Here is a 12508-nt window from a genome sequence, read left to right as displayed (position 1 = left end):
CTTGTCATCAATCTAAATTGGTGAAGACTAAGCATAATGTAATTCTTATTCTTGTTTCATCCAAGTGATTCAATTCCTTATTCCGGAGATTCATCAAAATTCTTGATCTCATTTGTTCATCTTTCTTTCCGGAGCTCCAAGTTATTTCAATTATATCATTTCAAAGCTTCATCTAATCATTGCAAGGCTTCTCCCGGAGTTCTTTTCAACTTTCCCTTTCGTTTGATCATTCTTTTATTATCGGAGTTCTTCATGGAGGCTCTACATGGTGCTTCATCAAGGATTCCTTTCATTCTTCAATTGTTCTTCAAGATTTCTCTCGGAGTCAAGATCCGTCAAGTTATACTCTAAAATAAACATGGTGCTCAACACATGTTTGTTTTGAGAAGTTCAAGCATTCTTCATCTTGCATTCCGAAGTGCAATTCTTTCTCTCTTATCTTTTGAGGTGGTGTTATGTCATTCTTGATAATTTTCTTCATGTTTCATGATTCACAAGTTGTCAAGAATGAGATATTTAAACCCATCATATTTTCTTCGTCAATGAGTTGTTTCAACCCATAATAATCTCTTTGTTGGAGTTATCTTGGTATAGATTTCAATTAAAGCCTTCTCGAAGGAATGTTGCTATTATGGTGCTTATAAATGACCCAAGTTCTTCATTTGTCCTCCCGGTGAAATAAGTTTCTCGTCTCCTTGTTGATATCAATCTAATCATTTGTTTCCGTTGGTGGCAGAAGCTCACCTCATAATTTTGAGAGAGTGTTTCCATAATCCCACTACAAGCTTATTCTTTTCGTTGTTGTTTTCCCAACAACTCCGTTATAACCTTCTTGGAAGGATGCTTTCCAAGCTCATTTGTGGCAGAAGTTGTCATTTTCTTCTCCATTCTTTTTTCGAAGGATCTATCTTCTATTATTTATTTCTTCCGGAGGCATTGTGATATTGCTCTCTTCGACCAATCTTCTTGTTTTGTCAAGATCATCTTCTTTCCTTGCTTATCCTTTTAACCAGAGTGTTGTGTCATCTCCTTAATTTCTTTGCATCTTATCAAGTTTTCCTTCTCTTTTTCAACCGGAGTGCTGTCAAATTATATCGTTCTTATTCCTTCCCTATCTTGTTTTAACCGGAGTGGTTTAAATATCTATCGTGTCACTTAACCTCAAGGTTCTCATGGTGTTCCTTGTTTCCGTTTACTACGGAGTGCTCTCAATTCGCTTATCTCCGTTGTGTCATTTCTTTCGATTTGTTCAACCCCGCAAGGTTCTTTGGTTTCACTCATTTGTCTAAGAAGCAATTAGTTTTACCTCTTCTCTTCCTCTCCCGTTTTTCTCCGGTGCCATCCTAGATCTCGGGACGAGATCCTCTTGTAGTGGTGGAGTGTTGTAACGCCCCGAGACCGACGCTTCAGAAGACTTCCATAATTTTGTTGTGATCACTGTGTGTTTCATTTGTGCTTGCTCTTTTATTTTTGCATTGCATCATGTCATCATGCCATCATGTCATTTAATTTTTAAAACTCAACTAAGTAAATTGCATGGATCTTTGATCCATTTAAATCGAGGGAAGGGTGACTTCTCTTTATAACATATCCTCCCAATATTAGGGAGCTATATTAAATATTTCTTTATCTTGGAAATCACCATAACACACTTGTAAATTATCCCAATGCCTTTGTTATCTTAATTCTTGGTCTCCAATCTTGCCATATATTCTTTCATCATATTCCGGAGCTCCACCAGAAATCCGAACATTTTTGGACCTTCCCAACCCTCACTTCCTATTCAAATCATTTGTATTTAAATCAAATGAGTTTGAATTCAAATCTTTCAATCATGGCCTTTTCTATTTTCTCGGAACAAGCACATTTTTGTGTGTCCGGAGAAATTATCCGCGGGTCCAACATCTTTCCCTAACCCTCTCTTTCTTTTCTTCTCTCTATTTCTTTCCTGCTAGAATGTTTAAAAGAGGTAGAGAGAGAGATGGAGCTGCTCCAGGCCGGCCCATCCTATTTTTCCCTAAGGCCCATTTGGTAGGCCCAGCCTCCCACACCTGCTCTTAACCCTAGCCTCCCTGCATCGATCCCCATCTCCCCCATCAATCCATTCCTCCCTCCTGTGCGTGCGCCGTCAGAGAGAGATAGGGAGAGAGTAGCGCCCCTCCTCGTCCCCGATCCCCTCTGCCTCCTCCTCGCTCCCCCGCACTAAGCCCCTCTTCTCCTTCCCGAGGCCACCGCCGGCGCCCCGAGCTCTCCGCTCCGCCGTGCCTCCTCCCCTCCGCAGGCCCCATCTCATGGCGCCCCTTCACCTTGCGCGAACCGCACGGCCGCCGGCCATGGAGGCCACCGTGCCGGCCCTCAAGCGCGTCGGCCGTGCTCCTCCCCCGCCGCCCTCCGCGACTGCCTCCGCCGCCAATGAACGCTATCGCTTCCCCGAGCTCCTCCTCAAGCTCCCTTCTGCGCCCGACCGCGCCACCGTCCTCTGGGACGTCGGCCTCCTCCTCGACCGCGTCCCTGCCGGTCCTCCTTGCTCCGCGCCAAGTCTGCCCGCCATGCCCCATTTCACCTCGGCCTCAACCGAGGAGGATGAGCAGCGCTGCTGCCTGCTCGAACCGCCTGCACGTGCGCCCCACGCGTTGACCGCGTCTAGCTCCATGCCCGAGCGAGCACGCTCCTCTTCTCGATGCCCAGCGTCGCCCAAGTCTCCTATGTTGATGTCGCTGGACACAAAGTACCAATATCGCGTTCCGTTTCGTCTATGTCAAGGCCGAGAGGGCGCCAGGATACCAAGTACCACGACGTCGACGACCTTTAAGTTCAACTACCGGCGACCCCGAACATCTACGGAACATGAACGACTACTTCCTCTTCGACTCGTGAACGACTACTTCCACTACGACCGTCCCGAGAACGTCTACTTCCTCTACATTGCACCGAACCCGAACCGTCCCGCTTGCACGCTTCGAAGGTATAACTGCAGAGACATTGACCCGTGGATGAATGCATGTGTTGTATGAGATGCATGTTTGGATGTTGTATCCGCCCGTGAACGTTAGTTGTTCCCGCGTTTGACACCGCCGTTGACCCGTGGGAACCCGGTAACCGGGAGCACCCCACCATCTCTTGCGTGTTCCACACATCCGCACATTTCTCTTTTGCACCGGTATCTCCATGAGCTACCGAAACCGATATGTTGCCGTGGCATCATTTTCGGATTCGTTGCCGTGGCACCCCTTTCTTCCACCACGGTGACAAATGCTTCATAACATGCTCATGTCAACATTTTCATAAAATTGCATAAAACTTGCATATGTCATTCGCATCATGATAACAACATTTAAATGTTTAAAATTGTGTTTGCATTTAAATTGCTATATGCATATGGGGATTTTCCGGAATTGTCGTTTGTTATTTCCGGCCTCATTTAAACTTGCCTAGATAGGTTGTTTAATTATGCTTCACCCCTTGCCATGTTTAATAACATTTAATATTGTTGGGTACATAACCAAGAGAACTAAACAATTGATGTGGTGTTTCGTCAATATGCAACTCATTGCATATTGAGCTCCACTTAATTTGTAGTGTTGTTTGTTGCACTTTGCCATATTGCCATGCCATGCTCATTAAACCGGACACGCATCATACTTGATTTTGCATCATGCCATGTGTATGTGGTGGTTGTTTACTATGTTGTTTGTTTCTTTCTGGGTTGCTTCTCTCGTTAGCTTCGGTTTCGTTCCGGAGTTGTGAGGATTCGTTCGACTACATCCGTTTGTCTTCTTCATGGACTCGTTCTTCTTCCTTGCGGGATCTCAGGCAAGATGACCATACCCTCGAAATCACTTCTATCTTTGCTTGCTAGTTGTTCGCTCTATTGCTATGCCGCGCTACCTACCACTTGTTATATCATGCCTCCCATATTGCCATGAACCTCTAACCTTTTTTCACCCTTCCTAGCAAACCGTTGTTTGGCTATGTTACCGCTTTTGCTCAGCCCCTCTTATAGCGTGTTAGTTGCAGGTGAAGATGAAGTTTGTTCCTTGTTGGAACATGGATATGTTGGGATATCACAATATCTCTTATTTAATTAATGCATCTATATACTTGGTAAAGGGTGGAAGGCTCGGCCTTATGCCTGGTGTTTTGTTCCACTCTTGCCGCCCTAGTTTCCGTCATACCGGTGTTATGTTCCTTGATTTTGCGTTCCTAACGCGGTTGGGTGATTTATGGGACCCCCTTGACAGTTCGCTTTGAATAAAACTCCTCCAGCAAGGCCCAACCTTGGTTTTACCATTTGCTACCACCTATCCCCTTTTCCCTTGGGTTCTGCAGACTCAAGGGTCATCTTTATTTTAGCCCCCCCCCCCCCCCGGGGCCAGTGCTCCTTCGAGTGTTGGTCCAAACCGAGCTGCCTGCGGGGCCAACTTGGGGAAACTTGAGGGCTGGTTTTACTCGTAGCTAGTCTCATCCGGTGTTGCCCTGAGAACGAGATATGTGCAGCTCCTATCGGGATTTGTCGGCACATCGGGCGGCTTTGCTGGTCTTGTTTTACCATTATTGAAATGTCTTGTAAACCGGGATTCTGAGACTGATCGGGTCTTCCCGGGAGAAGGAATATCCTTCGTTGACCGTGAGAGCTTATAATGGGCTAAGTTGGGACATCCCTGCAGGGTATTATCTTTCGAAAGCCGTGGCCGCGGTTATGTGGCAGATGGGAATTTGTTAATATCCGGTTGTAGAGAACTTGACACTTGACTTAATTAAAACGCATCAACCGCGTGTGTAGCCGTGATGGTCTCTTTTCGGCGGAGTCCGGGAAGTGAACACGGTTTTTGGGTTATGTTTGACGTAAGTAGGAGTTCAGGATCACTTCTTGATCACTACTAGTTGACGACCGTTCCGTTGCTTCTCTTCTCGCTCTTATTTGCGTATGTTAGCCACCATATATGCTTAGTGCGTGTTGCAGCTCCACCTCACTACCCCTTTCCTACCCTTAAGCTTAAATAGTCTTGATCTTGCGGGTGTGAGATTGCTGAGTCCTCGTGACTCACAGATACTTCCAAACAGTTGCAGGTGCCGAGGATACCAGTGCAAGTGGTGCTACCAAACTCAAGTGGGAGTTCGACGAGGACCTTGGTCGTTACTATGTTTCGTTTTCTGATTATCAGTAGTGGAGCCTAGTTGGGACGATCAGGGATCTAGCATTTGGGGTTGTCTTCTTTGTATTTGGTTTTGACCGTAGTCAGTCTATGTGTGTATCTTGAATGATGTATGATTTTATTTATGTATTGTGTGAAGTGGCGATTGTAAGCCAACTCTTTATCCCATTATTGTTTATTACATGGGATTGTGTGAAGATGACCCTTCTTGCGACAAAACCACCATGCGGTTATGCCTCTATGTCGTGCCTCGACACGTGGGAGATATAGCCGCATCGTGGGTGTTACACCAAGGGTACGACACAAACTCGAAATCAAGCTTGCTGTTCAAGGCGAAATGATACGACGAGGAAGATCGGCGTAAGGTTATCTCATTGTCAAAAATTGTGCTCGGGGAAGAAGGGTTAGGTAGCACAGTTAAAATTTGGCACAATAATGATATAGCCGATCAGGCTAGGAATGACGTGATGGAGTATTAAACTCCTCAACAACAAAGTACTAGAAGTACTGAATTGTAGTGCAAATTCGATTCACTAATCGGCGTTCTCGATTGACGACAACCCAAAACCCGTGGAGTGACAAGGACAGGGAAAAGGTACGACTTCATCAGCAATTCATAAGATGTAGTGCGATGGCATGATACCCTCAAGACACTAGGGGGTAATACTCGAAGGCGGACCAAAATAGAGGTTGGGCAGGCGTATTGATCTGCAGAAGGCAAGTACTTCAACTTGTTTGAGAAAAGGATCAGAGATGATCAATCTTGGTCGGAACCATGGTTGCAAAGGACCAACATAGATACAAGATGAACTTATAACAAGGGGACCATTATCAATACAAGAAGCTTCCATGATAAGTTCCACATCGGGTCCATGGGCATGAACACAAAGTTCAAGGTCGACTCCCACTTCCTCAATGCATAACCTTCCATTCACCTCTCGTATTTCGAAAATGAGATTAGTTGTTGAACGTTTTACCTGGTGCAATACCAGATAAGTATGACCCGTGAAATCTTTCGGGTTCACACAGATTAGGGAAGGCATTGGTTCAACCCATCGGGGCATCTAGGAATATATACCACAAACTTCGGAGTAAATAATACAAGCTCAAAAGTAGAGTATGGTTATCAAAGCAGAGGATACAAATTACCAAAGGCATTATATACCCATGGAAAGGCTCACAAGGTTATTGAATATGAAGGACACTGTCGGATAATAATCCAACAAGGGGTCTTGTGGTCTACAACGGAGCTGATGCGAGTATCGGTACTCTATCAAAGGAAGAAGGAACAAAAGGGCATCGGATTATTGAAACAACTGACTAATTCAAAGCTCAAATGCAAAAGAATTATGATTTTCAAATCAAGGGATCAGAAGCAAACGCCGTGACCATGGATGGATAAGTTCAGTAGGCTTAGGGGTACAATCGATGGCAATTTGATTGGTTGAGATCCAACTCATGTTTAAAATAACGTCTGAGCCGGAAGGATAATCCTAGAATTCGACTGATAATTGTGAACATTCACAACTTATTGAATCAATGGACTCAAAATGATAGTGACAAAGGATGTCAATAAGACTAATATACTTATGGGATTAACCATAATGCAAGCAAGCAAGAATTTCAATAACAACAGGTTGTTGAGGATTTTTGAAAGATCAAATAGTATTTCGAAGACTTTGGTGAAACACATGAACAACTGGGGAGAAACAAATCGTCGGTGTGTGTGTGAGGATTAATTTGTAGGTGTATTTAGATGACAAGGAACTACAAGGCAGTAAACTCAAAGGATTCTCGGAACAAAGGAGAGCAGTTCGGGGATCTTGTAAGAATGGAAGGTGTATGCAGTTATCCATAAAGATATAACAGTGGTAGGGAATTTGCAAAGGCGGTGGGCACAAGTGTCTCGGAAGAACATCGTAGAGTATTTTCAAAATCTTCTGGTGCACCAAGCAATTATCTGGAGTGAGGGGCTCTCCGGGAGGAAGTAATTACGAGAACCTAGAGTCAGAGTTAGTAAAATCATTTAACCCGAAGAGAAGAGAGATTAGAGTCCCACAATATAGACGAGGAATAAAATATCCTAATTCCACCCAATGGCGACGTGGGCCCATGGGCCGCACAGCCATGTTAGTAAAACAGTTTTCATCGACTAGACTCAACTTCGGCCAAGAAGATTGAAAGGGGGATTCCTACAGGCAGTCGGCTCTGATACCAACTTGTGATGCCCCCGATTCAATCGTACACTAGTCATGCACGCAAACATGTACGATCAAGATCAGGGACTCGCGGGAAGATATCACAACACAACTCTAAAAACATAAATAAGTCATACAAGCATCATAATACAAGCCAGGGGCCTCGAGGGCTCGAATACAAGTGCTCGATCATAGACGAGTCAGCGGAAGCAACAATATCTGAGTACAGACATAAGTTAAACAAGTTTCCCTTTAAGAAGGCTAACACAAACTGGGATATAGATCGAAAGAGGCGCAGGCCTCCTGCCTGGGATCCTCCTAAACTACTCGTGGTCATCGGCGGCCTGAACGTAGTAGTAGGCACCCTCGGTGTAGTAGGGGTCGTCGTCAACGGTGGCGTCTGGCTCCTGGGCTCCAGCATCTGGTTGTGACAACCGAGAGGAAAGGAAAGGGGGAAAAGAGGGGGGAAAGCAACCGTGAGTACTCATCCAAAGTACTCGCAAGCAAGGATCTACACTACTTATGCATGGGTATATGTGTAAAGAGGCAATATCGATGGACTGAACTGTAGAATGCCAGAATAAGAGGGGAATAGCTAGTCATGTCGAAGACTACGCTTCTGGCAGCCTCCATCCTGCAGCATGTAGAAGAGAGTAGATGGTAAGTTCACCAAGTATCATCGCATAGCATAATCCTACACGGTGATCCTCCCCTCGTCGCCCTGTGTGAGAGCGATCACCGGGTTATATCTGGCACTTGGAAGGGTGTGTTTTATTAAGTATCTAGTTCTAGTTGTCATAAGGTCAAGGTACAACTCCGGGTCGTCCTGTTACCGAAGATCACGGCTATTCGAATAGATAAACTTCCCTACAGGGGTGCACCACATTACCCGACACGCTCGATCCCTCTGGCCGGGCACACTTTCCTGGGTCATGTCCGGCCTCGAGAGATCAACACGTCGCAGTCCTACCAAGGCTCAACAGAGAGGTCAGCATGCCGGTCTAAATCCTATGCGCGCAGGGGTCTGGGCCCATCGCCCATTGCAGACCTGCACGTTGCGTACGCGGCCGGAAGCAGACCTAGCCCCCTTAATACAAGCAGAGGCTTACGGTCCAATGCGGCGCGCGCCGCTCAGTCGCTGACGTCAAAAATAGCTTCGGCTGATACCACGACGCCGGTTGCCCATATCTTGTCCCACGTGGCGGTTAGTGCGTATAAGGTCAAAGACCCAACTCAGATCAAATACTAAGATCTCGTTAAGCGTGTTATGATGAAGTAACCGCGGACGCCGACCAGGGCCAGGCCCACCTCTCTCCTAGGTGGTCTCAATCTGCCCTATCGCTCCGCCACAAAGCAACAGTCGGGGGTCGTCAGGAACCCAGGCCCACCTCTACTGGGATGGTGCCACCTGTCCTTTCAGCCCCCACATTAGAATCACTTGCGGGTACTCTACGAGCCGACCCGACTTTAGTCACATCATGTAATCTGTATAAAATGTATGTATGTATAAACTCGTGATCACCTCCCGAGTGATCACGGCCCAATAGTATAGCATGGCAGACGGACAAGAATGTAGGGCCACTGATGAAGTACTAGCAACCTATACTAAGCATGTAGGATTGCAGGTAAAGGTATCAAATATTGTAGCAACAATGACAGGCTATGCAGTAGAATGGGATTAACCGAAAGCAGTAACATGCTACACTACTCTAATGCAAGCAGTAGAGAGAAGAATAGGCGATATCGGGTTGATCAAGGGGGGGGGCTTGCCTGGTTGCTCTGGCAAGGAGGGGTCGTCAACAACGTAGTCGATCGGGCACCAGCAGCGGCGTCAGTCTCATAGTCTACCAGAGAGAAGAGGGGGAAGAAACAATGAATACAGCAAACAGATGCATATCGATGCATGACATGACAAGTAACGGTGCCAGGTGTGCCCTAACGCAGTAGGAGGTGATATCAGCGAAGGGGGGAAACATCTGGGAAAATATCCCCGGTGTTTCGCGTTTTTGGAAAGATGAACCGGAGGGGAAAAGTTGTGTGTTCGCTATGCTAGGGATGTGTGGCGGACGAACGGGCTACGTATATGGATTCTTCTTGTCGTTCTGAGCAACTTTCATGTACAAAATATTTTCATCCGAGTTACGGATTATTTTATATTAATTTTTAAAGTTTTAATTCATTTTCTGAATTTTCTGGAATTGTTTAAATCGAATTGAAGGCAGAATGTGCATTTGTTACCTAGTGTTACTCTAGCCTATGTGTATGATAGTGGGGCCCGAGGGGCTGGTCAACCAATTTACTTTGACTGGTCAAAAGGTGAGGTATGGCCCACATGTCATAGGCATCTAAATTAAATTAGTGTCTAGATTAGAATGGGGCCAGATGTCATAGGCTATTAGGCTAATCTAGCACTAAACTGATACTAACTAAACAGCAGAATTAATCCTAGGACTAATCTAGCTAATTAAATTAGACCTAACTAGTTTGGGCCGGCCGCACACACACTCACACACACGTGCACTCACACGGCACACTCACACACACCACGCTGCATACACACACAGCACACAACACACAATGCTAGAGGTTAAATCTGTTTTCTGTTATCAGAAGATAGCATTTTGTGATTTTCATAGGACTTAAACCATGCATCAAATGTATTTGGTCCAGTGGGATCAAATGGAGTTTGTCAAGTATACTACCTTCGCATCTTTGTTTTTTTAGTCCTGTTAACAATTGTTTTGCCGGAGTTTAGGGGCTGTCTAGAGGGTTAGTCATCGTAGAATTAGAAAAGCTAGCTAGCGCTACAGTAACTGAATGTTACTGTAGCAGCAGCTGTAGGCAGCGAGCAGCAACGGCAACGGGGCAGCAGCGACTGCGGGTGGCGAGGCCGGCCGGCCGTGGCTGCGTCAGGCAGAGGTGGGCGACGGCCGCGGCAGCAGCGGCAGCCAGCACCAGTTACAAACGGCAGCAGCGGGCGAGAAGCAGCAGCAGAGCAGAGCACGCAGAGCAGCCGCGCTGAGCGCAGCAGCACAGCGGCAGGAGCAGCCCGCAGGGGCGCACGTGAGTAAACGAGGAGGCTCGGCGAGGCCTAAGCGGTGCGGCGAAGCAGCGGGACCATTTGGTCGCCGGAACGAGGCCGGCAACGAGCTATGCGGCGGCTAGCCCCGGGCATTCGGTCTTTTCGGTTTGTTCGGTTCGGTCTTTTCGGTCTTCCAATAATTCGGTCTTCGAGAATTGAAGACCGAAATAATTTCGGTCTTTTCGGTTCTTCACTATTCGGTCTTCGGTCTTTACAATTCGATCTTCGGTCCCGACCAAATAGACCAAATTAATTTGCTAGAACTCATATTCATGTTACTTCCAGACTTCCAGTACCAATACATGTTTATATTTGAGAGCAGAAAGTACCAATACATGTTTATATGCAACAGCAAGTAGCAAAGTACCAGTACATGTTTACATTTGAGAGCAAGTAACAAGATTCATATGACACAAAGTAAGAACATTCATGATTCATGGTCCAGCAACAAGATTCATGTATGCATAATCATTTCTATTTGAAAGAAAGCAAGAAGATTCGTCTCCTGCTTCTGCAGCTGCTGCTTCTGCATCTGCCTTTGCCTCTACACTCATAAATGCATCTTGATTCTCATTCAGTTTGTCATCATGTTCAGAAAACATCTAAAAAAAGAGGACATTGGTCTGTCAAACAACATTGACCTGATCAAATCACAACATAAATGTACACCATGTATATATCTAGTTTCAGGAAACAAACACAAATGCATTACTGTGTATGCAGTACTAAAGTATTGAAGCTGCTAACATTTGACACAAAACAAGCACAAATAGAGTGTTCTATTTGTTGTCCCCAAGTGCTAACATTTGACACAAAGCAAGGGCATGTATATTATAAGTGAACATTAAACAGCTTTAAGCCCTTATCGTTTAAAAGAAGCTTTAACTTATCGCCCGCACAGAAGAAACTGCCTCGGGCAACGGTTCCCCACAAGGGGGGCATTTGAAGTATGCTAATGCACTCCCACTGCCAGATTTCAACTTCTTAGCTGGCACAGTGGCGTCGGGATCAAAACAAGAACCTTTTGTGGTGCTATAAGAGATACCTAATATGCAAATGTTCCTGCACTATAAATATTAGTCACTGGAACTGCAGAAAATCTAACATTACGTGATTTCAGAACATTATAACTTTGCTGGTGACATCATGTGTGCTGGCGTTGGTGATTGTGGAACCAATGAGGTGAAGGACTGTCCAGTTTTGTCAATCTTGTCAGGAACAACAGCATGTAGATCAAAAGCGTATTGCCTACAAAACACATTCTGCAGGAGTGCTTATTTTCGTAGGAATCACAGGTTTACAGAGAGGTGGGGTAGCTCACCTTCAGCTGCGATGTCGAGAACCAAAAGTGGGCAGGTCGTCGGGAGGTGGAGCACCGGCGGCGGACGGCCGCGTCGTAGGCGGTGGAGCGACCGACGGGAGGTTGGGGTTGGCGGCGGCGCAGGGCGACAGTCTTCACGGTCAGGGGCTCAGGGCCGCCGCTCGCGGTGCCCGTCTTCACCTGCCAGGCCTGCCGCTCGGGCGCCGGTCTTCACCGGCTAGGGCCGCCGCTCGGGCGCAGGTCTTCATTCAGGGGGGCGCGGCGCGCATCGAGGCAAGCAGCAGGCGGCGGCTAGGGTTAGCAGTGGGAGAACAAGAGATTGGCTGCTGGTGGTTTCTATGAATCGGGATGTGAGGATGCGAGGTCGTGTACTCTACTCTGTAGTTTTTTTTTTAGGGGGCTCTACTCTGTAGTTGGGTCTAGTGCGTGACCATTGGGCTGGCTGGACGAGCCTTAGGATGGGCTTTTATTAATCAGTCTATACGGGCTATTCGGTCCTAAACATAGCATGACCGATCAGACCGAAACTAGTTCGGTCTTCTATTTGCACAGACCGTTTTTTATTCGGTCTTTTCTAATTCGGTCTTTTCGGGTTCGATCTCGGTCTTTTCGGTTTTGGTCTTCGGTCTTCAGTTTTTATGCCCGGGGTGAGCGGCGGCGAGCTCGGGCAAGTTGGGGGTGGCGTGTACAGTTAACGAACGGCAAGGAAGAGAGAGGGGAGGAAGCGGGCGGCTCAACGAGCGGCACACAC

General features: G+C 46.5%; 1 long non-coding RNA gene across 1 annotated transcript; it reads right to left on the bottom strand.

The window, feature by feature from the left end:
• Positions 1-10747: 10747 nt before the first annotated feature.
• LOC123049412 (uncharacterized) lies at positions 10748-12177 on the bottom strand. The gene is made up of 2 exons (XR_006423581.1): positions 11758-12177; positions 10748-11038 (listed from the first exon to the last, which is right to left on the bottom strand). It is a non-coding gene; the product is annotated as an uncharacterized lncRNA (long non-coding RNA).
• Between the last annotated feature and the right edge of the window lie 331 nt (positions 12178-12508).

Source organism: Triticum aestivum, chromosome 2D (genome assembly GCF_018294505.1).
Source record: "Triticum aestivum cultivar Chinese Spring chromosome 2D, IWGSC CS RefSeq v2.1, whole genome shotgun sequence".
NCBI classification, from domain to species: domain Eukaryota; kingdom Viridiplantae; phylum Streptophyta; class Magnoliopsida; order Poales; family Poaceae; genus Triticum; species Triticum aestivum.
Note: the sequence above shows the minus strand (reverse complement) of the source record. Positions and strands in the feature narration are given on the sequence as shown.